The sequence below is a fragment of the Haliotis rufescens genome, unplaced genomic scaffold (assembly GCF_023055435.1).
Source record: "Haliotis rufescens isolate VD_foot unplaced genomic scaffold, xgHalRufe1.0.p SCAF_45, whole genome shotgun sequence".
In the NCBI taxonomy this organism is placed as follows: Eukaryota; Metazoa; Mollusca; class Gastropoda; order Lepetellida; family Haliotidae; genus Haliotis; species Haliotis rufescens.
In genome coordinates, this window is record NW_025964168.1 from 1,739,181 (window position 1) to 1,751,937 (window position 12,757).

Consider the following 12,757-nt stretch of genomic DNA (forward strand, 5'->3'; position numbering starts at 1 on the left):
TGCACGGCTATTACCACCACTAGGACACTTACTGCACGGCTATAACCACCACTTGGACACTAACTGCACGGCTATAACCACCACTTGGACACTAACTGCACGGCTATAACCACATCTAGGACACTTACTGCACGGCTATAACCACCACTTGGACACTTACTGCACGGCTGTAACCACCACTAGGACACTTACTGCACGGCTGTAACCACCACTAGGACACTTACTGCACGGCTATAACCACCACTTGGACACTTACTGCACGGCTATAACTACCACTAGGACACTTACTGCACGGCTATAACCACCACTTGGGCACTTACTGCACGGCTGTAACCACCACTAGGACACTTACTGCACGGCTATAACCACATCTTGGACACTTACTGCACTGCAATAACCACCACTTGGACACTTACTGCACGGCTATAACCACATCTTGGACACTTACTGCACGGCTATAACTACCACTAGGGCACTTACTGCACGGCTATAACCACCACTTGGACACTTACTGCACGGCTGTAACCACCACTAGGACACTTACTGCACGGCTGTAACCACCACTAGGACACTTACTGCGTGGCTATAACCACCACTTGGACACTTACTGCACGGCTATTACCACCACTAGGACACTTACTGCACGGCTATTACCACATCTTGGACACTTACTGCACGGCTAGAACTACCACTAGGACACTTACTGCACGGCTATAACCACCACTTGGACACTTACTGCACGGCTATAACTACCACTAGGACACTTACTGAACGGCTATAACCACCACTTGGACACTAACTGCACGGCTATAGCCACATCTTGGACACTTACTGCACGGCTATAACCACCACTTGGACACTTACTGCACGGCTATAACCACCACTTGGACACTTACTGCACGGCTATAACTACCACTAGGACACTTACTGCACGGCTATAACCACCACTTGGACACTTACTGCACGGCTGTAACCACCACTTGGACACTTACTGCACGGCTATAATCACCACTTGGACACTTACTGCACGGCTATAACAACCACTAGGACACTTACTGCACGGCTATAACCACCACTTGGACACTTACTGCACGGCTATAACCACCACTAGGACACTTACTGCACGGCTATAACCACCACTTGGACACTTACTGCACTGCTATAACCACCACTAGGACACTTACTGCACGGCTGTAACCACCACTAGGACACTTACTGCACGGCTATAACTACCACTAGGACACTTACTGCACGGCCATAACCACCACTTGGTCACTTACTGCACGGCTATAACCACATCTTGGACACTTACTGCACGGCTATAACCACCACTTGGACACTTACTGCACGGCTATAACCACCACTTGGACACTAACTGCACGGCTATAACCACCATTTGGACACTTACTGCACGGCTATAACCACCACTAGGACACTAACTGCACGGCTATAACCACCACTAGGACACTTACTGCACGGCTATAACCACCACTAGGACACTTACTGCACGGCTATAACCACCACTAGGACACTTACTGCACGGCTATAACCACCACTTGGACACTAACTGCACGGCTATAACCACCACTAGGACACTTACTGCACGGCTATAACCACCACTTGGACACTTACTGCACGGCTATAACCACCACTTGGACACTTACTGCACGGCTGTAACCACCACTAGGGCACTAACTGCACGGCTATAACCACCACTAGGGCACTAACTGCACGGCTATAACCACAATAACCGTTACTATAGGACATTTAAAGCCAGTATGTATTCTCTGGCATGCCAATCCCACCTGCCCGTTATGCTTGGGCTGTCAATTACATGTAAATTCTTGTCCTGATCGTTTACATTTACTGGTATTGTATAACGTTATATGTGACAGATTATTAAAAAACTAGTTCGATATATTAAAACAACTCAGGACCACGTTTATATTTTCTGAGCTATGGAATGAGAAATCATGCTTTCTGACAGTGTTTCGTTTATAACAGAGCAATGTGTGTTCTGATATCACAGACGTTTTATCTGCGTACACGAGTCACTCAAGACATGCAGTAAAAACCACGAGACAAGGTTACTTTAGCACGTGAACCAGAGATCCTCTTAATCAGGTCTTTGCAATGGAAGCACAACCCCAGTAAATAGCCAGCTATAGGTTACTCGTTAATCAAACGCCACTCAATTACAGGAACTATTTCTGCTGCGTTGTGCTCAGTTATTCAACATGAGAATGACAGAGGCTTACTCGTCGCCACCCAACAGAACGCTGTACGCAAACGCACGACTAATGCTAGTTACAGGGGAGTGGTATTTATCATTCTGACGGATTAGCCTGTTTTGTGGAAACACGAGTTTAGCTTTGTGATATTAATTGCATGACTCATCAGTTTTCGCGACCAATTGAAAGAATTTTATCAAAATCATATTTCATATACAGTGTCATAAAGGCGTCAGGGATTTTCAGATTTGGCATGATCAGCTTCAACGTGGTAGTACTTGGTGAGGTGAGGTGAGTGAGGTGAGGGGTTTAAAGTAAGGTATAATATTATTCCAGCCATGACAGACAAAAAGACGGACAAACAGACAGACTACAGATATTTTCCACATATTTTCATGTTATAAATCAAGATGATCAAATTATTACATGGACTTCGCGAGGTAAGACTCGTTTTATAACAATTCAGATTTTAATCATCGATGGGATCGCCTTTACTTGGCGCCAAATACCAATAATACGATAGGTGGAATCTGATTGGTCAATAGGTGGGACACAGAAGAGACATAACTCAAAATGGCCACTGTTGGCGCTACGATAGAGCCAAGTTCGGCAGGGGTAGAAGCTGGACTTTTAAAGTCAGTTAACTTCAATGCCTCGGCAAGATTGAACATTCGGGCTCTGTGAGTGAGGCGAAAATTACATACTGACAATACTAATAATTTCACTTGAGTAAGTGTAGAAGTCATTCTGACAATACTATCATTCTGTCATTTGGTTGGTTGGTTTGTTGTTTAACGCCGCACTCAGCAATATTCCAGCTATATGACGGCGGTCTGTAAATAATCGAGTCTGGACCAGACAATCCAGTGATTAAGATCATGAACATTGATCCACGCAATTGGGATCGATGACATGCATCAACCAAGTCAGTGAGCCTGACCGCCCGCATAGTCGCCTTTTACGACAAGCATGGGTTGCTGAAGACCTATTCTACCCCGGATCTTCACGGGTCTGTCATTTAGAACAAGCCAGATAGCTGATGTCGTATTTATTGCACATTCGTCTGGGTCGGCTCAATTCGCTGTGTACCAGAAACCTATGATAGTGGGTTCGAATTCCAGCACCATACAAAGGTATTACTTCGGGCTTTCCTTCCACATCAAGCTAACCCGCCTTGAAATAACTGGATTATTATTTAAAGCGGCGTTAAACCCAACTCACTCACTCACTCATTCACATTGATGAGTTGAGCCCCCGAGACGTGCCAGAAACATATGGCCGAATCCCACGAATTAGTCCTAATTATGTTTCTGGGTTTGTCAGCACTATACACATATGCTTGTATGGGTTTCACCAAAGTAGTTAAGTCAAAGACCTGTAACACGCCGAGCTATGACACCCATGGTCGGGGGTTCGAATCCCAGCACCAAACAAATGGCTTACTTCCCACATCAGGGTGACACGACGTGATATAACTGGAACATTTTTAAAACAAATTGTCAAATATACAATATCGCAACAAAATACGAACTACAATGTATGTATGTTGTGCCCCACCACTCACGACACGTGTACCAACTTTCATTACATTTTGAACAAAAGTGTCTGAATAATGGCAAAAATAGTATATTTTACTCGTTTCGGATTTGAACATCATGAACAACATTCGGGTGTCATTATTAGTGGGAACAAGTATGTGAAGATTCAGCGTCAAAATAACTGGGGTGCTATTTTTGTCTAATAGAAAGTGAATACAATTCCCATTTATTACGACAGGTCGCATATTGGTTACTGCGAAAGAAAATAAGGTTACGCTGCAAAGGTTATTAATTATGACGTCATTTTCGTATGACGTCATCCATGGAATGAAATACGTAATAAAGGCGCACGTTTTTTAACGAGTTGCGGAGATTGATGTGATTAATATAAAGAGAATATATATTGGCTTATTATCTAGTTTGTTCATTAACTGTTATTAAAACATTTTCCGCTGCTTTACACGGTACACGTCATAAACTGAATCTGACTAATTTACAGTTACATGCTGACATGTTTTTGAAAATAATAGACGAGGGTGTGTCAATTTCAAATATCCTTCAACAAGCGCACGTAAAATCATTCGAGTATCGTTGTGATATTTACATCTGATTTATTCGGACGCCCGAATACAATACTAGCGAGGGGTGGTCAAACAGTTCTAAGCCTAACAATCAAAACCAACAATTGTGAAAGCGTTTTTAATTTTAATTTTCAACATAATCTCCCTGCTTTTCGAAGCTTTTCAATTCCAGTCAGGAAGAAGTTTTCCGAAGCCACCCTGAAAAACACATTCACGGCAGCTTTGAGGTCATCGTTGTCGTCATAGGTGGGTTTTTTTAAGTTTAGGAAACAGGTAGGAATCACTTGGTGCCAGGTCTGGCGAGCAGGAGGGTGAGGAGGTTCTTCGAACCCACATTGTAGCATAGCAGCCTTTGCAAGTCGAGAGGTGTTAGAAGAAACAATAGATGATAGTGTTATCATGAAACAATAGAACTCCAGCGGTCATCATTCTCCTTTGCATCCCAGATCGTGAAGACTTGAAGTGTTTTGGTGCAGGTGTAGTGAAATAGTGCCATTCCATGGATTGACGTTTGGACTCGGGATCATACTGGTAGATCCATGTTTCATCACCCGTTACTAATCTTTTTTTAATTTGACGAAATCCTCCTCAATTAGCTTTAAATTTTCTTTGGCAATGTCCGTTCTTCTTTCCTTAAGATCAGAATTTAGAAACTTAGGTACCCAACGAGCAGATATCTTATTCGTCTCTAAATGTTTATGAATAATAACTCCAATGGATCCATGACTTAGACCTGTGTCTTCCTAAAGTTCAGCAATAGTAATACGTCCATTTGACAGAATTAGTATTTTTTTATCTCCTTGATTGAATCTTCATTGATGTAATTTGTGGAACGTCCAGACCTAGGGTCATCATCAAGGCTTGTTCTCCCAGCCCTAAACATAGCTACCCAACGTTTAGCAGTGCTCTTGCGGTCATGAACTTCTTGATGACTGCTCGGTACTCGTTCTTTTCCATTTCTGTGTCCATTCGCACCCCATATCACGTTCAGCTGCTGTCACTAATATGCAAAAGAACCAAATACACGTGCAAATAACTGCTACAAAATGTACTACAATGACTAGTTCACTTTGTTATGGCCCATAGTTGAAAGTTAGTCAGGATTACAGAGTACTGGTCGAGAGTTTAGTTGTTTGTCCCCTATACTTGGCGCCTTTCTCGTGACAACAAGACGCAACCAGTCGGAATACCCCACTTCACCCTAATGGAGCTTGACATTTAGCAATATACCAGCAATATCGCGATGGGCTTCACACTTTGTACCCATGTGGGGGAATCGAGCCCGGGTCTTTGGCGTGACGAGCGAACGCTTTAACCACTAGGCTACCCTACCACCCCTTATTGACAAGGAAGCACATACATACTCTCCACTAAAGTGGAAATATTCGCAAATAACAGATGATTACAAGAATACAAAGAGTGAGGGCGATGGATGGTTAAGGAAATGGAAGGGTTAGGTGTAACGTGACGTGTATGTGTTGTATTGTAAGGGTATAAACAACCAAGAAAGACGACAGGGAGGGGGGAACTTGAGGGGGGTACTTGACCCTTGTCCACCCCTCTTGATGCGCAGTTCGGCTAACGCAGCGGTGGCCTTTGCCGTCGGCGTACACGTCTCACGTCTCCTGGACACATGTCATTTGTTTATCCAAAACATATGCCCATGTATCCAGCATCATAAACAATATCTTGTCACTGGATGCATTATGGAATGTTAACAGATATATACAAAGTTGAAAGATTAATGGCTTCATAGAAATTATCTACTGACTAAATGTGAGAGAAAATGGAAGCCCTTGAATAATTATTTACTCCAAAGTTAATATAAACCTGGACTTCGACGAGTCCTGTCCACTGCCTTCTACGTATTTATGTGCGCTTCGCCGCACTGTCCCGCCATTGCTCATACGAAGCACCCTGAAATTAACTTATATCTATTCCAACATGAACTGAAATACTTAAGATTTGAAAGAAAGGACTTAATATGTGACACTGTTCTTTAATAAGGTATCTATACAACATTATATAAGATATCATTTCATTCTAGAATTAACTTTTGTGGACCATATAAGACAATTAAAAAAACCGATGTAAGTAAGGTGAAAACGACAGAAAACAATAGTGTTAATATCAACGTTTGCACGGTTTTCAAGTTGTCTTTTTGATTTGAAAAGAAAAGGCAACTAGAAAACACTTATTTTCAATTAGAAATCAATGCTATAAATATCGTTAGTGTTTTCTAGACTTTGAATAAGGATCTTTTCAGCAAGTCTTTTTTTAAAGTAAAGCCACACAAGACTAGAAAACAATGCAGAATATTTCAGTTGTTATTTAATTGTATGGAAGATATTATTTCGAAAACAAGGTCAATTTGGTAGATAATAGGGAACAACCAGAAAACATAGGATAATTAGATTGATTTAAAGTGTTTGCAAGCCATATCTATCCCGATTCCATTTTATAATTCTAGTCTAGCGGGTTTCGCAAGAGCGGTAAACGTCTGTGGCCTGAATCACTTCGGGCTTTCCTCCCACATCAAGCTGATACGCCGTGATATAACTTGAATACTGTTAAAAAAAAGGCGTTATAACCGACTCACTCACTCACTCCAATTCTGGTGACCTTGACCTTTCAAAAACGTCAACCAGAATCTCTGCAACTGAATGTCACGTATTCTCCGTTAGGCGACTATCCTCTCCTGTCCCCGCGCTCACTACATCCCACGCGTTACAAATGCCATCGCCGACTACAACATACACTGGGACGTGAGCTTTTGTTTGTTTAACGCCGCACATACAATATTCCAGCCATACGATGGCGGTCTATAAATAATCGAGACTGGAACAGACAATCCAGTGATTGACTTCGATCTACGCAAATGACCGAGTCACCGAACCTGGCCACATGATCCTGTTAGTCGCCTCTTACTAATAGCATGGGTTGCTGAAGAGCAATTCTGACCCGGACCTTCAGGGGTCGGGTCATAAGCTACTTTATCATTTAAAGCAAAAATGTGAAAATGATAAATCCTCTATGTATGCAGGGTTTTTTTTATAAAAATGTCACCTTGGCCTCATTTACCTAACACAATAATACGATATATAGCAGAATGATCAACAAAGTATATATTGAAGCAGTTTAAAAAATGAAGAACACAACGTAAATGTGATAGACAAAACTGGAAATAAAACTGTTTTCACAACTACCGTGAAAACGTTTTGAGTAATGGTTTGTTTTTTTGTGTATATCCTACATATAATGACAATACGACTTATAGTATTCATCCCAAAGATTGGCATTTTGGTTTTTTTCTCGTACACTATTTATTCAAAATAGTAAATAGACATACATACATACAATTATTATTAAAACATTACATGTCAGGGTATGAAGATATAATACCCTGGATAATAGAGGATGTGGGAGATTTATAGCTGACAATGTTCTGCAGTTAACGTATTGTCCCCAAACCTTGAAGTGAGAGGATATCTTTCCAAATACCCCGTTCCATCAGCTCCCGGAGAGCACTGGTGTCCCAGTCGTCCGGGGCGCCGCAATTCGTTGGATTGAGTTGTGTCCCTTGGGCACACCAGAAACCTATGATCGTGGGTTCGAATCCCGGTTCGCCCCGATTATGGTTTGGTTATGGTCTAGGTTATATAAGGTTTGTCAGCACCACACCCGTGCTGGTGTTTTTTCACCAAAGGTGTAACGGCTGAGACCTGCATCACTTCGGGCTTTCGAATTCCTCCCACATTTAGCTGAGACGCCGTGATATAACTAGAATACGTTTCAAAGCGGCGTTAAACCCAACTCACTCTCTCTCTCACACAGACACACACACACACACACACACACACACACACACACACACACACACTGCGCGCTGCCCGACGAACGGGGGCAGTTGAAAAGACCGAGGGCTTCTGCAAATGATAATGCCCTAAAAAGTAGCGTTACCGTTATTATAGCTAAACAAGAGAAACAACAATATCGGGTTTGAAACATTTACTGCAATCAACACGAATGTCACTGACCCACTTTTACAAATATGGAAACATCATAGAACAAACCAGATGACGTCGCTATTGAACGTGACGTCGTCTATCCCTATCCTATGACGTCACCTAACAACGGGCGTGATAATGGCCCGTCGTCAAGCAATATGAGGGCATTAAAAAGTTACAGTGGCCCGCTCATTTATGATAACATGCGGGCGGTTCAATGATAATTCTATCAATTTTAGCTATAATTTCAGATACCGTACTTACCCAGTTACAAGGAACATGTACACAAGGCACCAAATTACGTCTGGAAATGGCAATGAAGCATTAACCCTTAAGTGAGTGAGCGGCTTGGGTTATCGCCGCTTTTGACACTATTTCAGCCATATGACTGCCAGCAATACCAAGAATGGGCTTCACACATTGAATCCATTGGGGGAATCGAACACAGGCCTTCAGCGTGACGAGATAACACTATCCCACTAGGCTACCCACCGTCACAGTCAATGTTGACGTCTTCCTTTCAGATTGTTTATACAAACACATGTCAAATCAAGTTTGAAGCGACTGCGTTGTATATTTCACGCAGGTGTTCGTCACTTTTGTCACGTGTTCTCATGGTCACGGGTTTAACCAATCAAGGCCCACTTCCGCTGCACGAGTTTTCCATGCGCGTTAATTCCAGACTCCATTAAAAGAAGCAGAAGTGGCGAACATGCACCGGAGAAAGTCAAATATTTGTGATAAGGTGAGAAAGTATTTCAAAATGAAATTAACTTGAACTTAGACACGTATTATTTGGATATTTTGGTTCGTAGTGATGACTTTCATCAAAGAAATATTTTCAACGTGATTTTCATGCCCTGCTGAGATTTTTATGAAACGTTGAAATTGTCGATACGGTGAGTGCAGGAATATATAATTGAACAATCTGTTGTGATCCTATACTATTTAACATGTCACATTTCTCACTTGTAACATTTATTGTTAATTATGGTGAATGAATGTATGACGCGTTGCCAATAGACTTCACGGGCGTTTGTATATACAATGCGGGTTAACGCGGCTTTCAACATTATCCAAAAGTGGTAAATAGCGACACATGTCTCCGTGCTATGGTAGTGTTATGTACAAAACAGTACATGTGTACTTGTTAAGTCACCGGGTTAGAATAGGTCTTCAGCAACCAATGCTTGTCGAAAAGGCGACCATGCTTGTCTAAGAGGCGACTAATGGGATCGGGTGGTCAGGCTCGCTGACTTGGTTGATACATGTCAGTTGTGTAGGTTGATGCTCACGAAGTCAATCACTGGATTGCCTGGTCCAGATTCGATTATTTACATACCAACGTCATATAGCTGGAATATTGCTGAGCGCGGCGTTGAACAACAAACAAAGTTGTTGAGGACATAATGGTGTTGTTAGCGTATCCCATCATCCGTTCTTTCTGCTTTAGTATCAGATGTTTCTATGTCAGTACTGGGGGCAACGGATCGACCTGTTAGAAACGTCTGCTAATGTACGCTGTAGGATTTACGGCTCATTTCGACATATATTGGCTACAAGCCTTAAAATAGTTTTAAACCTATATACCAATATCTCCCTAAATCACTTACCTCGAATTGCGTATGCTTTGTTTAATCGAAAGTGAACTTTGAATGATTCCATTTCGAAAACAAAAACAAGTGAACAAAACAGGTTCTGGAAAGCAGATGGAGGCCCTCACGATGCAGCTACCGATTTTTTATGTTGATTTTCATGTGTCATTTTGATGTGTCGATATAGTTTGACAGACAATTTCATCTAAAACACAATAGAAAAACAACAACATTTTGTTTAACTGTAAGCACATATTGACACATCGGTATATTTTATGACAATAAAACAGATAGGCATATTTACGTCCTATACAGTATAAATGTTATAAGTTTGAATGGATTGAAATAATTTACGTTGTAAGTGCGTATTTGGCTGTTTGAATCATGGTGACTCATGTAACACCTAAAACAAAATTTACTGATATTAACACTACACTTTGCAAAAAAAAATCTTATTTTTTTTACAGATTAATTATTATTTGTAGTATTTGTATTATTTTGATGAGTTTTCATTGTGAAAACATTACTTCAGAATTAATGTTTTTTACCAATTCTAAATTTTAAAAACATTTTTTATGAGCAGAATGTCCATCCCTGGTTCAGCTTGGATTCCATTGAATCATGAGTCACACTTGACCCTATGCCTCACCATCAACAGTTACCATCCTTTTCTTACAAAGGCCATGTTGTTTGTTTGTTGTTTAACGCCGCACTCAGCATTATTCCAGCTATATGACGGCGGTCTGCAAAATAATCGAGTCTGGACCAGACAATCCAGTGATTAACATCATGAGCATGGTTTGCTGTAAACCTATTCTACCCAGATCTTCAGATTACGGGTCTGTAATGGTCATGGGCTGCTTGGCAAGTCCAATATTAGCGTCACACTTGATAGGAAAACAGATTATAAACGGTACTGATTCATGATTTTCCGATTCTGTTAGAATAATTTGCAAATTTATTTTTTTTAAAGAATAATCAATTTATTAAATAATGTCATCTGGCAAATAATGAACGTGGTAATCTTTATGACCAATCTCTTGATGAAATGACATTATAATATATTCCGATATATATTTCGATAAACTAAGGCTGTAGGTGTAACATTGGCAAGATCGTATCAGTAGCCTGTAAGAAAACAAACGGGACTTTTTCAACTGCACCATCACCGACACAGTTCCTTAGTCAGAGATACACCGTCGAAAGGAAAGGCTGAGTCCAACTCGATATGCGTTCCACAGCCATTGTGACTCCAATGTTAACACGTCCTTCAACCGTGGTGAGTGATCACCGGTAGAAACTAAGAGTTTTAGTCCGCTACTCCTTATAAATGGTAACATATAGCAAAACCCTATAAAATGGCAAATCTCTACTGTCTTTATGATACTTTAACTATCGGTCAGTTTGGCTAGAACTACAGGACTAGTGCCAGTTTCTAACTTTGGTTATACCCAGACGACCAAGGTGCCTGGACATGGGTTACACACTACATCTGTCCGTGGTCACGTGGGCTCCATTCCGAGAAAGCCATGTTATGCTGGACTTCCCTGTGAAGAATGTGGTCAGTAGATATAGGGGTGTATTTTGCTGGTCAAAATGTTCCGAGTAGTGGGGAAAGTATAACCTTCCGCATTCATGGTGAAGTGTAAGAATGAGTTGCGGGTGCTGTCCACACCCAATGATACCCCAGTTACCGTAGAAAGGCAGTTGTAGTGTCAGCTGAGGTCGTCTAGAAGTCTGATCTCATGTGTTCATTTATCGGTAGATACGGAAAAGCTCTTGCCTGAGGATATGATGATTATCCAATCATTTATTTAAACGCGTCACTGTAGGAATTGAGGTTCTTAAATGGAACCAAAAGAGATGCTGGAACATCATAATGTTTACTCATTTAATATATACGTAAAGATGCACGCTCCGAGGGACAGAGATGACTTGGTGGTACACCGCTGCCACAGAAGAACTTAAGAATACGAATTTGCACTTTGGAATTACGGAAACATTTAGAAGGTATTTGGCAAGTGTATAACATTAAACACATGATAAAATAGCTATTTGAAATCACCCGATATAGCGAGCATTAAAACATGATACGTATCATGGAAAGAACGAACATCAATTTACCGATATACAGGTAATACCGCGCATCCTTGGTCTTCATACGATTATATCAAATAACTGTTTTACAGTGTATTAGTACACTACTTCTTGAAGAATTTTACATGAACTTACACGAATTTCTGATATAGAAAGGCACTGAAGATTACATATATGTTCTTAAAATCTTCGTAATTATTCCAATAGTTCTGGTAGAATACAAATATATTTTTTTTTAAAGCACACCTTTGTTTTTTCACGAGAAGCAGGCGCCATTTCTTGGTCAATATTTGTCTTTTTTTTGTGATGATGGTTCAAAACAATTTTAGTTTGCATGTCGCCACAAGGAAAACTCGTTAACTTGAGTGCTAATCTCAAACTACCGTTCTGCGTATCGTCCAAGCGAGAGTCCAGGAGCTGCAGGGACACAGCATATTGCGTCTTTTATACATTGGACGGAAAGGGGAAAAATCTTCACTTTCAGAAAATACAAATATTCTCTGGGCTCTTTTTATGATTATCTTTATAAAGATAACATAGCCCAAACCAATCTTTAAATATTTTTTTCATTTCTGAAGTCCAATCCAAGATTAATCTCGTGTTGTATAATCAGCAGGTGCTTGTTTCCAGGTCAACAGATAGGGCATATCAACAAAACCGTAGGTTTAGGTAAAAAAAAAACTTTCCATAAACCATATGAAACATCTG